A 12,511-nucleotide genomic window follows, 5' to 3' on the forward strand; every position below is an offset into this window, starting at 1 on the left:
CAAGCTGTACTCTTACCAACCGAAAGTGTTCCTGCTTCTGCTCACACAATCTCGAGTTTTCTGACATCATCCAGCCTTGTCTCAAACTACTGAATCTTTGATAGACTAATCACAGAAACAGCTTCACTCTTTGAAAGGTCACTGACTTTCTCCATGATGGCCCCATGCTAGAGCAGGGAGATAGACAATGCGTGGAGTAATGTTGCTAGTTAAGCTGTATAAGATTTTGGCAAATGACCCCAGGGCACTAGATGGTTGCAAATTCTCAGTGGAGCTCTGTCTCTGAGCTTGGGTCCATATTATTCCACTTAAAACACAGAGAGGGGGCGGGCACAATGGCACAGCAGTTTAAGCTCGTGCCTACTGTGCCAACATCCCATATGGGCACCAGTTCAAGTTCCAGCTGCTCTGCTTCCAGTTCAGCTCCCTGCTAGTGAGTTTGGGAAAGCACCGGAGGATGACTCAAGTGTTTGGATCCCTGCACCCATGTGGGAGACCCAGAGGAAGCTCCTGGCTTCAGTCTGGCCCAGCCCAGGTTGTAGTAGCCATTTGGGAAGAGAACTAGTAGATGGAAGATTCATCTCTCTCTCTCCTCCTCTCTGTAACTCTGACTTTGAGATAGATAAATAAACATTAAAAAAAGTCTTATTTGCAAGAAGTCTTAAAGTTCCTGACTCCTCATCTATATAAAGTGAATAATAAGAGAAACTGAACAGAGAACCTAAAGAATTACTGAAATATAAAATGGTATTTCATATAAAATTCTATTGCCTCCATTCAAGTGACAAGAAAACAGAATAAGAGAAGTTAAATTATTTTAAAATATTTTTTTGAAGAGAATTACAAGAGGAATCTACGATTTGCTGTCTTACCTTTCAAATAAATGAAAATAAACTTAAAAATTTTCTGAAGGCTAAGCAAAAAAATAAATGCTTAAAGATGATAAAATACAAAGGCACATTAATTGCTATTATTAACAAGTAAGGGGTACCTGGTTTCGCTACCCCGCAAAATTTTTTCCTTTCCTAATCCTCTTACTTCGGTTCCTGATACAGATTTGTAGATCCCACCATTTACCATCCATTCTCACCGTCATACACCATGATATTCACCTGTTCTAATTCCTATCTAAGTCACTCCTTTGGATTATGACACTGGTCTCCAGAGATCTGAATGTGAATCTGAAACATACTACATTAATACATCTTAACTTCTACATGTATTAGAATATTTAGTCAGATTATATAGTCTGTTGTGTCTGTGCAAAAATGTCCTATGTGGCATCAATTCACTCAGCCCTTTAATAAGTTGAGAAAGAAGGAATCAATGTAGTACTAAACAATGTTATTAAGCTTACCTGAAAATTAATATATATGGTAATAAAAGGAACGTACAATGTTGTTTAAACTATATTAAGTAATCTTTGGTAGATGTTCTAAGGACTGAATAAAATAGGGCTTACAGAGTGGTTAGCAGAATGCCTGTATCATTATAAGTGCTGAACAGATTTTCACGATGGTTACTATTGTTCAAGTAAGTAGGACAGGAACTTGTATGTACAAGTGCTTGATTAGCAGAATTATTTTTTGTAACCATTAAATCACTTTTTAAAATTTTCCAGTAGGTTGACTAAAAGTGTTGTAAGAGTTAAAATAACTTCTCACATTTAATTTGTAGGAAGCAAGCAGGACTTTGGGTAAGATTCTCCCCTTTGTGGGCCACCATTGCCAGATGTTTTGTTCTCTTAGTTTAAATTGGTATAATGATGGGAAATTCATATTATTGTTTTGTGTGTTGTACTCTTTCACACAATGCATGACTTGAGTGTGTCTAAGACAGTGCTGAGTTGGTACTAGGCCTGACCAAGACCTTAAGTGAGGAAGATTATTTAGTGGCAGAACATTTCTTGAAATTGTGGGGTCACTGGCTGTAACCTCTACTCTTTACTGTAGTGCATAGTAACAGTGTGCCTTCCTTGAACTGGGCCCTACACTAAAAGGTATTTAACATGGGTAATATCATTTAATCCCATTTAATTCCATTTCTACCATGTGCTTCTAAGGAAACATAATTAATATAAACTTTTTAAGAGGCAGGGGTTTTATTACTACATTTCCCCAGGGGGAAAGTGGAATTTTCATATTTGAAAGAGTTAAAGTGATGCTAGAAAGAAGCATTTATATTAATAATTAATATATAAAAGATTCCTTACAGAGTGACCTTTGAATTCCATGCTATCTTGAGGTAATATGCTTCCACAAGGTTCTTTATTAAAATTTAACAGTTTTTGAGTTTGTATTTCTGAGTGGACATAGAAATAAGAAGTTTTAACCTTCTAGAAAATCCTTCACCACATGACCTCAGTTGAATAATCCATCCTTCACATTTTACTAAAGCATACACCTAAGGGTCAGATATTCTTGGATTGATTTTTTTATTCAACAAAACTTGTGCATCTGTCGTTTGTTGACCATTATCCTCGGGGAGCTGGGTACCACACCTGACCTCGGTATGATAGACTAGAGCAAGATTTCCCTTAAAGCATCAAATAGGGAAACACTGTCGGTTCATGAGGCCTTATTGTCTCTGCTGAAGTAGCAGCTGAGTCACTGTTGTGTGAAAGCAGCCCTAGACGTTGCTTACAGCACTGAGCATGACTACATTCCAGGGAATTTGACTTCAAAAATAGCTGGTGGGAGCAGACAGGAGCTTGCTGATGAGAGTCCAACAGATAACCTGACACACACAGTACAGGAACTGCTGTGATGTAAGGTACCTGAGAAGCACGGCTTAGAGCCCCTGGTGTCTCAGCAAAGGTGTGTGCACCAAGGCCAGACAGTGACAAGAAAGAGGGAACGGGATTGCGGATAGGAAGATTATGGCTGAACTTCATCTTGCAAATAAGGAGCAATTCACAAGGAGATCCTACTACAATCCATTCCATGATAAAATAGAGGATATTTTAACTCTTGTCACCTCAGTTGCAGCCAGTGTTTCCCAACTTTGTAATATGGAAGTCTAGTTCCTCAGTAACTTAATAGGTATTTCAGAATAAGTGGGTTGTTACCTGGTTAGGGTAAGTTTGGAAAATAATCTTTACCCTCTCCAGTTATCTTTTTCTGTAGCTTTTGTGGTTTTTTGCTTGTTTTCTTGCTTGTGTTTTTGTGTTAGCAAAATAAAGGTCTGATAACCCGGGTCCTAAAGAAATTTTCAGATTTCTATATTTTGTAATATCTTTTTTTATTCATGAAGCTTTTTTTTTTTTTTTGGTGTGAAATACCTATCTTTTACAAACCATGTTCTGAGTAGTGTGGTTTTGAAAACCACCATGAACTAACGAGGGAGAGTCCTGCAGCCCATGTATCAGTCCATGTGTTGGTGAATAATTCTAGAAGTGCTTTAAACTGATAGCTCCAAAGCATGGGAGTTATTGGGCAGCAGGCACCCAGCCTGAGTGATGGTCATTTGAGCAATATTCCATCCCTAGAGGTTTTCATGTTTCAGGCACAACACATAGCAAACTGATTTAATGGATTAGGAAAATGATGAAATGACAGAGTGATGGTTCTAAACATCAAACAGTGTCACTCCTTAGACGATGTTTGCTGCTCCCAAGGACCAGGAATGCTGCTGGCATTTATTTCATGGGCTTGAGCAAGAGATGCTGAATGTTCTGAGACACAGAGGAAAACCCTGTACCATGAGGACTTTTGCCATCCCAATTCCAGGAGAGTTGCAAAGAGGAACACAAGACTTAGCCTCTGGGGCCCTGCGATCACCTTGCAAGAGAATGGATGGGAGACTAGAGCAGAGCCCTGTAGGCTGATTGGCATTAATGTAGACCTTGGATATTCTAAAGGTCCTGTGCTCCCTTTTCACAACGGTCAGGTGCCATTTGTTTAATTCCATAAAATCCCCTGATTTTTATTTATTTTTTGATCCAGGCAGAGTCCCTGTCATAATTGGCAGAGCAGAGGTCCGGGTACAGTGTAATCATCTGAATAAGTCATGTTGGTAGATGCTATTAAGCATTTCACAGGCCATTTAATAAAGTGTGTGATTAGCGTCTCACCTCTTGATGGCCATTTGGACACGAGCACCAGCATAACCTGAGTTCTAATTTTGAAAGGAGCCGATGGGTGGGTTTTTGAAAGGGCGCTCTCATAGCTTTCTAAAAGAAGAGTGAGTCTGTCAGTAATGAGGGGGCAGCCCTGGGGTTTGGCATCCTGTTACCAGAGTACTTGGGTTTGAGTCCTTGCTCTGGCTGTTGCAGGCATTTGGTGACTGAACCAGTGGGAGGAAGAGCTCTCTTTCTCTTTCTGTCTCTCTGGCTTTCAAATAAAAATGAAAACAAATGAGAAAAAAGTTAAAACCTTTTCTTTACTGAGTTCTTGCGTCAATAGCCTCAAGGAAATGGCTCTGTGGTTTGTGACAATAACAAGCAGATCCTTGGCACAGACCCGAGTAACCAGCAGTAAGGCACCTTTGTTGAATTATAAGAAGTGCTCCTTCTTTGAGGAGGAAATTAGGGACCCAGAGAGTAAGTGGGCTGCCTTTTAGGACCCATGCCGTCCCTGTGCAGGTATCTTTGTACAGTACATGATCATACAACCTTCCATAGTGCCCCAGATCTGAGCCACCATTGCTTGATTGTGTTTGGCTTTATTGCATTTATTCCTTTAATTAGCATGTGTTAAGTCCCTAGTACATGACATGCTGTATGTAAAGTGCAGCATTACACAAGTTGAATTATTTGTTCCTTTAATTGAGCACTTACCCTATGGTACCCCTTAGCTAACTGTTGGTGTGTTTATTAATAATGACAACACTTCATGAGCTAGATCATGTAGTTTCAATTTTCCAGCTAAGACCTTCTTGGCTTTAAATAATTTGCCCACAGTTGCACAGTGAGGCAGTGGAGGTGCTGGTATTCAAAACCATTTTTTTTTTCTGATTCTGAAGTTTCTGTGCAGCAGCCATCTGACAGAGCATTTAAGATGTGGAATGCCCACATACGGGGTTCCAATGCCTGCGTTCTAGTCCTGGCTCTACTCCCTGTTCCATCTTCCTGCTAATGTGTACACTGGGAGCCAGTCGTGATGGTTCAAGTAGTTTGGGAGACCCACTGTTGGGAGCAGAAACTTCAGAATAAGGATGGAAATATTGTTCTGCTGTTTTCTTGATGAACAGGCAGGGATACTTGATTTGCTTCACTGGTGAGTCTCAAACACCTGAAACAGTCTGTGGCACATAGTATTCAGTTGAGGCCAACCTTGCATTGCAGTGGGCTAAGCCAATTCAAGTCCTGACTGTTCCACTTCTGATTCCACTCTTTGCTAATGCACCTGGGAAAGCAGTGGAAGATGCTCCACATACTTGGGACCCTGCCACCCATCTGGGAGACCCAGATGGAGTTAAAGGCTCCTGGTTTGAGCCAGGCCATTGTAGCCTTTTGGGTAGTCAATCAACAGATAGATGATTTCTCGCTCGCTCTCTCACTCTCTCTCTGTGTGTGTGTGTGTGTTTGTGTGTGTGTGTGTGTCTATTTCTCTGACTCCTCTCTCTCTGTAACTCTGACTTCAAAAAAAATCTTAAAAAAGAACTCAGTAAGTGGTAAGTGTTGGTGAATAAGTAAACAAGAATAATTTCCAACACTAATTTTTTTTCTTTTAGGAGGACCTATTGAGATGTATTTTTTTCTACTTGTGCTAAAATTTACAATTCAGATGGTTTGGTTTTATAAAAATATGTTTACTGACTCTAATAATTGGACTGTGTAAGAAAATGAGAAAAAAGACTTAATACTCATTTCACCTAACAAAACTGTTAACATTTAGATTTCTTCTACAAAGCTCTATTCACAACTGTAATATATTTTGACAGAGACATAATTGCATTGTATACATAATTTTTGTATCTTATTCTTACAATATTAACTTGTAAGTAGTGTCTTTTACATATTATTCATCAGTACATCAATTTTAATCACTGTAGGTCTGAGATTTACCAATCTACTATGTTATATCTACTGATTTTTGCTGTATTAGGAATTAACAATGAAAAAATTTAAATACTTACATCCTAATTTATTTAAAATATCAGTAATAAATATGTTAACATTGGTGCTGGCACCCTGGTGTAGTAGGTTAAGCCTCCTCCTGCAGCACCAGCATCCCATAAAGGCACCTATTTGAGTCCTGGCTATTCCACTTCTGATGCAGCTCCTTACTAATGTCTTGAGAAAGCAGTGGAAGATGGCCTAGGTGCACGGGTCCTACACTGACATGGGAGATGGGAAGGAAGCTCCTGGCTTCTGATCATCCCAGCTCTGACCATTGTGGCCATTCGGAGAGTGAACTGGAAGCTGGAAGACAGCTCTCTGTGCTTCTCCCTTTCTCTGTAACTCTCTCTCTCTCAAATAAATACATAAATCTTAAATATATATATATATATTAATGAAATTATTTTCAGAAAAATATTTGTTTATATATTTGAGAGGCAGAGTTACAGAGGGAGAGGTCTTCCATCTATTGGTTCACTCCAAAATGGCCACAACAACCAGAGCTGGGCCAATTTGAAGCCAGGAGCCAGGAACTTCTTCTGGGTCTCCCATGTGCATGCAGGGGCCCATCATTTGGGCCACCTTCCACTGCTTTCCCAGGCCTTTAGCAGGGAGCTGGATCAGAGGTGGAGCAGCTGGAACTCAAACAGGTGCCCGTGTGGATTGCCAGCGCTGCAGGTAGAGGGTTAAACTACTATGCCATAGCACTGGCCCCCATAAAGGCATTTTTATTAAAGGCTATATTTTCTAAAACTAAAACGAGAGATAAGAGAAGTTTGACTTTATATTTTTTCAAATATCTCTGAGGATGTAGCTTGATGGAAGGCTAGAGTTTCATATTTTCATCTTCATCCAATCTGTGGAATTTAGGTTGTTTTGATTGAAGTATATGAAAAATAGACCCTCAGAGATGGACAGTAGGAAAAGGGAGGAGAGTATGTTAATACTATTTTAGGAAAATTGTGGACCTTTTCTATTCTGATTTTATATTTCACCAACATGCAACACATGGTAGTTTCTTAAAGCTTTATTGCAGTGTGGAATCTGGAACCATACCAATAAACCTCACATAATCTGTTGCCTTAGAATTCATTGCTTCATCTTGTAGTTTGAATGAACTTTTTTAATACCAATGTGTGATTATGTAATTATGCAATGGTTTGGTCATTAGGAAAATATTGGTTCACTGAGTTACACAAATTTTCTATGTAAAAATACAGTACTCCTTAATGTCAACATTTCACTACTATTATTATCAGGAAAATATTATGAAGTGTTGGAAAACTGTTGGGCTCAGAGTAGGGAATAAAAGTTTTCTAAAGGTGTCATTTCATTTGAAAGTTGAAAAGAATTTTATCATTGGAAACTGTTACTTCCTGTGAAGTGACACGCTTAGTTTACTTAGAAAAATTGTCTGCCAAATACTCAAATCTCAATAACCACAGTTTTGTCAGTCTTCTAGTGAAAAATGATGTTCCATGAAAAAAGTGACTAATTCAGCTTGCAACTTCAACAACCAAAGGATTTTCTTTGAGACAGCTGTCATACTTAGTATGCAGAAGTGCATATGAGCCGGCGCCGTGGCTCACTAGGCTAATCCTCCGCCTTGTGGCGCTGGCACACTGGGTTCTAGTCCCGGTCGGGGTGCCGGATTCTGTCCCAGTTGCCCCTCTTCCAGGCCAGCTCTCTGCTATGGCCCGGGAGTGCAGTGGAGGATGGCCCAAGTGCTTGGGCCCTGCACCTGCATGGGAGACCAGGAGAAGTACCTGGCTCCTGCCATCGGATTAGCGCGGTGCGCCAGCGGCAGCGCGCCAGCCGTGGCGGCCATTGGAGGGTGAACCAACGGCAAAGGAAGACCTTTCTCTCTGTCTCTCTCTCTCACTGTCCACTTTGCCTGTCAAAAAATAAAAAAAAAAGAAGTGCATATGGATACTTGCTATTTTGTCATGAACAGTCTTAAAAAAAAAAAAAAAAAAAGAAGGAAGTACCTTTCTCTGAAGGGAGGAGAGAACTTCCACTTTGATTATGGCCTTGTCTAAAAAAGACTGGAGTTGGTGAACTCAAAAGGCTTCCATAGCTTTGGCAACTCATGACATGAGCCTCGGGTGATCACTGACATCATAAATCAGAGTGTCAATTGTTAAATCAACAACGGGAGTCACTGTGCACTTACTCCCCATGTAGGATCTCTGTCCTTAATGTGTTGTACTATGTGAATTAGCGGTAAAACTACTACTCAAACAGTACTTTATACTTTGTGTTTCTGTGTGGGTGCAAACCATTGAACTCTTTACTTAATATACTAAATTGATCTTCTGTATATAAAGATGATTGAAAATGAATCTTGATGAACAATGTGTTGGGAGAGGGAGAGGGATATGGGATGGTTGCGGGTGGGAGGGAGGTTATGGGGGAAAAAAGCTGCTATAATCCAAGGTTGTACTTTGGAAATTTATATTTATTAAATAAAAGTTAAAAAAATGTATTCTCATTTAATAAAATTAATAACACTATTTGAGCAAAAGCATTTTAAAATTATTTATTTGAAAGGCATAGTGACAGGGGAGGGAGGGAGGGGAGGAGGGAGAGAGAGAATAAAAGAGTAAAGAAAGACAAAATAATGACAGTTCTGCCATTTGCTAGTTTACTCTCTAATGCCCACAACAGCTGGGGCCAGTTCAAAGCCAGGAGCCAGGAACTCCTTCCAGGTGACCTATGTGGATGGCAGGAAGCCAGGAACTCAAATGCTTGGGCTGTCATGTATTTCTTGCCAGGTACATAGGAAGAAGGTGCATTAGAAGCAGAGTAGCTGGGACTTGAACTGGCATTCTGATACGGAATGCATGTGTCCCAGGTGGTAGTTTAACCCATTGTAGCACAACACCCACTCCATGCAAAAATATTTTAAGGTGACAATAGGAAGTGATTCCGTTTGATGTATCTGGTTTCTTCCCTGTGAGTTTGAGGTGATTAACAATGTGGTGATGACTGGTACAGTTTGATGTCACTACCTTGCTATGTCCTGAGCAGCCACTCTCAGTTTTGCACCTTCTGTGCAAGTTGTCCCAGGAAAACCATAAGGCTCAAAGAGTTATTCAAGTGTGCTTTTTAAAGTTATTTAGCACTAAGCATTATAGTTAAACTTGTCTTTGTTGCCACACATTCATAAAAGTGATGATTTCTTTGATGATGGGTTAAATCTGGTAACGGATGAATACAAGCAAAACATAAAGTTTAACCATGTCTGTAGCTTACTCTGTTTGTAAACAAAGGTACAATCTTCACACAAGATCTTAACTCAGTCTTTATTTTGCAACTGTTTCTTTAACTCAGTAACAGTTCATATCATTGGAAAGAGGCAAAACAATGATTTATTTTACTGACTTGACATCCAAAAGACATAGCAAAGTTAACTCTACAAGGCTTCATTGGTCTTTTTGTGTAGGGTCCTGTAGTCACTAACATATGGTAACGGACCTGTAAGAAACCTCATTGGCATACAAGTTTGTCATTTGTGAAGCCATAACAAAAAGTTGGAGCTTGAAAAAAAATTCATGTGTCAGCATTTTAAAAACAAATTCTTTTTCCTTAAAATTTGAGTGATATGTCTCAAAATGCATCATAATTTAACTGGCATAATACCTTTCAAAATGTTATTGTATAAGATAAACTATTAGGGATAGCATTGTGGCACTTTGGGTTAGTCTGTGGCTTGGGACACCTGCATTATATATGAGTGCCAGCTACTCTGCTTCCAATTCAGTTTGCTGCTAATGCACTAGAGTAGCAACAGAAGATGGCTTGCATATTTGAATCCCTGGCGTCCTTGTAGGACACCCCATCAGAGTTTCTGGCTCCTGACTTCAGCCTGCTGTTGCAGCAATTTGGGGAGTGAATCAGTACATTGAAGATTCTCTCTCTCTCTCCCCCCCCCTTCCCCCTTCCCTTCCTCCCTCTACCTACACACACTGTCCCCTTCTCTTTCCCTCTTTTGTCTGCCCTATCTTCCTCCCTCATCACCAGCCTCCCAAATAAATCTTTTAAAAATAAACTCAAGGTTATGTGGGCTAGATTTCCCCCATCTGTGGGTCAGAAATGCCTCTGATGTGTCATTTTTATATTCTCCAAGTGTCTTCAGACTTAGAAACTGGTAGCTGTAACTCGTGAACATGAATCTTCTAATCATCCTTTAAAGCAAATGATCCATTATTAAAAATAAGAAAATAATAAACTTTTTAATATTAGGAAGTACTATGAAATTTTAAAATTATAACAGTCTTAGATACAATTGAAAAAATTACCAATGTTTTTGAAAAAAAGCTATTTTTGTAAAACTATGTATTTACTACTTGTTTTTCACTTAAGCACATGGAAAACTAGAATTTTTAAAGAATATGACAAATAGGCTAATAACAGGCTAAGGATAAATAACAAGTAATAAGATAGAAGTACTGACAACATACTAATTTCTATAAGGAACATACTTACATAATAATCTTACCATCTTAAAAACTTCTATAAAACACAAAGTACAAAATGACATATACACAAGCATGCGTTGCCTAGCCATCAGGTGGTCTTATTACCGTATGTCAATCTTCTGGAGAACTCTGCTGTATATATGTGAAAGAATAAGGATGAGAAAGGAAAAATTACACCTTGCAGCTGTTGTGGAGATAGTTTTAACACTGAAGAACCCCTGTAAAAGGATTTTGGAAAATCCTTGAGCTCCCAGACCATACTTTGAGTTTTGCTGATGTATGTCATCATATTATTCTTTGTGTATCCTTAATTTTTTTCACTGATAAGCGGCTGGAAAACAAATACTTAGGTTCTCCCTGATCTCTTATTAGCCATTTTCATTTTTTTAAAGATTTATTTATTTGAAAAGCAGAGAGAGAGAGATCGAGAGAGAGAGAGAGATCTTTCATCCAATGGTTCATTCCCCAGATGACCACATGGGCTGGGACTGGGCCAGGCTGGAGCCAGGAGTCTGGAACTCCATCTGAATCTCCTACGTGGATGGCAGGACACAAGTACTTGGGTCATTTTGTGTTACTTTGCCAGGTGTATTAGCAGAAACCTGGATTAGAAGTAGAGTATCTGCGACTGAAACCAGCACTCACTCTGATGATGCTGTGATGTGAGATGCTGATGTTGCAGGCAGTGGCTCGACCTACTGTGCCTCAACATTGTCCCTCCCTCCACTGGTTAGTGTTTTGATACAGTGTATTACTGGAAACAAAATTATTTAGACAAGAATATGAAACATCTGTAAATATAACTATCCTAGATTCTTCAAAGTCAATGTAGAGAAAAGGTAGGATATACTTTCATAGAATCAGAGATTGAATCAGAGATTGATTCTTTCTTTGGAAAGAAAAACATGAAGACATTGTTGAACAATAGTAATATTTGAATACAGAATGAATATTAGATGATTTTATGGAGTTAATTTTGTTATGCATGTTAATGACATAAGGGCTGTTTATTTACTAAACTCTTTTTTAAGGATATGTGTATATACGCCAATGTATCAGTAGCAAAGTTTTATGATTTCTGCAACTTAGTCTGAAATGCTTTAGAAATATCTATTACTTTGTACACACATTCAGAAGAATAGATGGATTGAAAGTAGATACAGCAAAAGTATCATAGTGTTAACAGTTTTGGTTCTAAGTATTGGGGTTGGAGATGATCCTAGATAATTCTTACAGCAGCCTTTCAGGTTGACATTTTTCATAATGAAAAATTGGGAAATAAATGAAGTCACCAAATGAAATGTTGTTAGTGTTATTAATTCCTTTCTAGGTCATTATCTAAAAGAATAAAGCTCTTTTTTGAAAGGCATTCGTAAGTACCTTCACTGAAAAGTGTGCAGCTTGGTAACTGATCAGCTCCACATTCACTGAGATGGGAGTTTTCATTCCTTCTTTACTAGTGCTGAGTTATGCGACCTTAGCACTCTCAAGGTTCCAGTTACCTTATCTGTAAAATAGATGCCAGTATTGGCCAGTTGATAAGATTGTTGTAAAAATGAAATTTATTTACATTATCTGTAGAAACCCTCAGCCTCATGCCTGCCAAACAGAAAACACTCAAATCTCATCTTCTATTATTGCCATTACAGATTCTGAATCTTTGCTTCATTCAATTAGAAAGCCAGTGAAAAAGCACCACATTTTAAATCATCTCTGGTATATTACATTCAAGTGCATTCTGTAACATCAGGCCTATTACAGCCCTTAGAAAACAACAATGTTTTAATATATTGGTAAGAATTTCTTGTAATTAGTATTCAAGTGGTTATAATAAATTATTTTTTATATCGATGAAATTATTCTTTAAGAGCTCAAACCTTTCTCTGGTAGTTTGTTTTTATAATTATTCTACCTTGATTTTCTAAATCTTAGTTAACTTTATCTTAAATTATCATAAGCAAATTAATGG

General features: G+C 38.6%; 1 protein-coding gene across 3 annotated transcripts in view; it reads left to right on the forward strand.

Annotated features, from left to right (window-relative positions):
• PRKG1 (protein kinase cGMP-dependent 1) overlaps window positions 1–12,511 on the forward strand; it is a 1,368,024-nt gene that overhangs the window by 984,839 nt on the left and 370,674 nt on the right.

This window comes from Oryctolagus cuniculus, chromosome 15, assembly GCF_051225735.1.
Source record: "Oryctolagus cuniculus isolate XC-2025 breed Fujian yellow rabbit chromosome 15, ASM5122573v1, whole genome shotgun sequence".
Lineage (NCBI taxonomy): Eukaryota > Metazoa > Chordata > Mammalia > Lagomorpha > Leporidae > Oryctolagus > Oryctolagus cuniculus.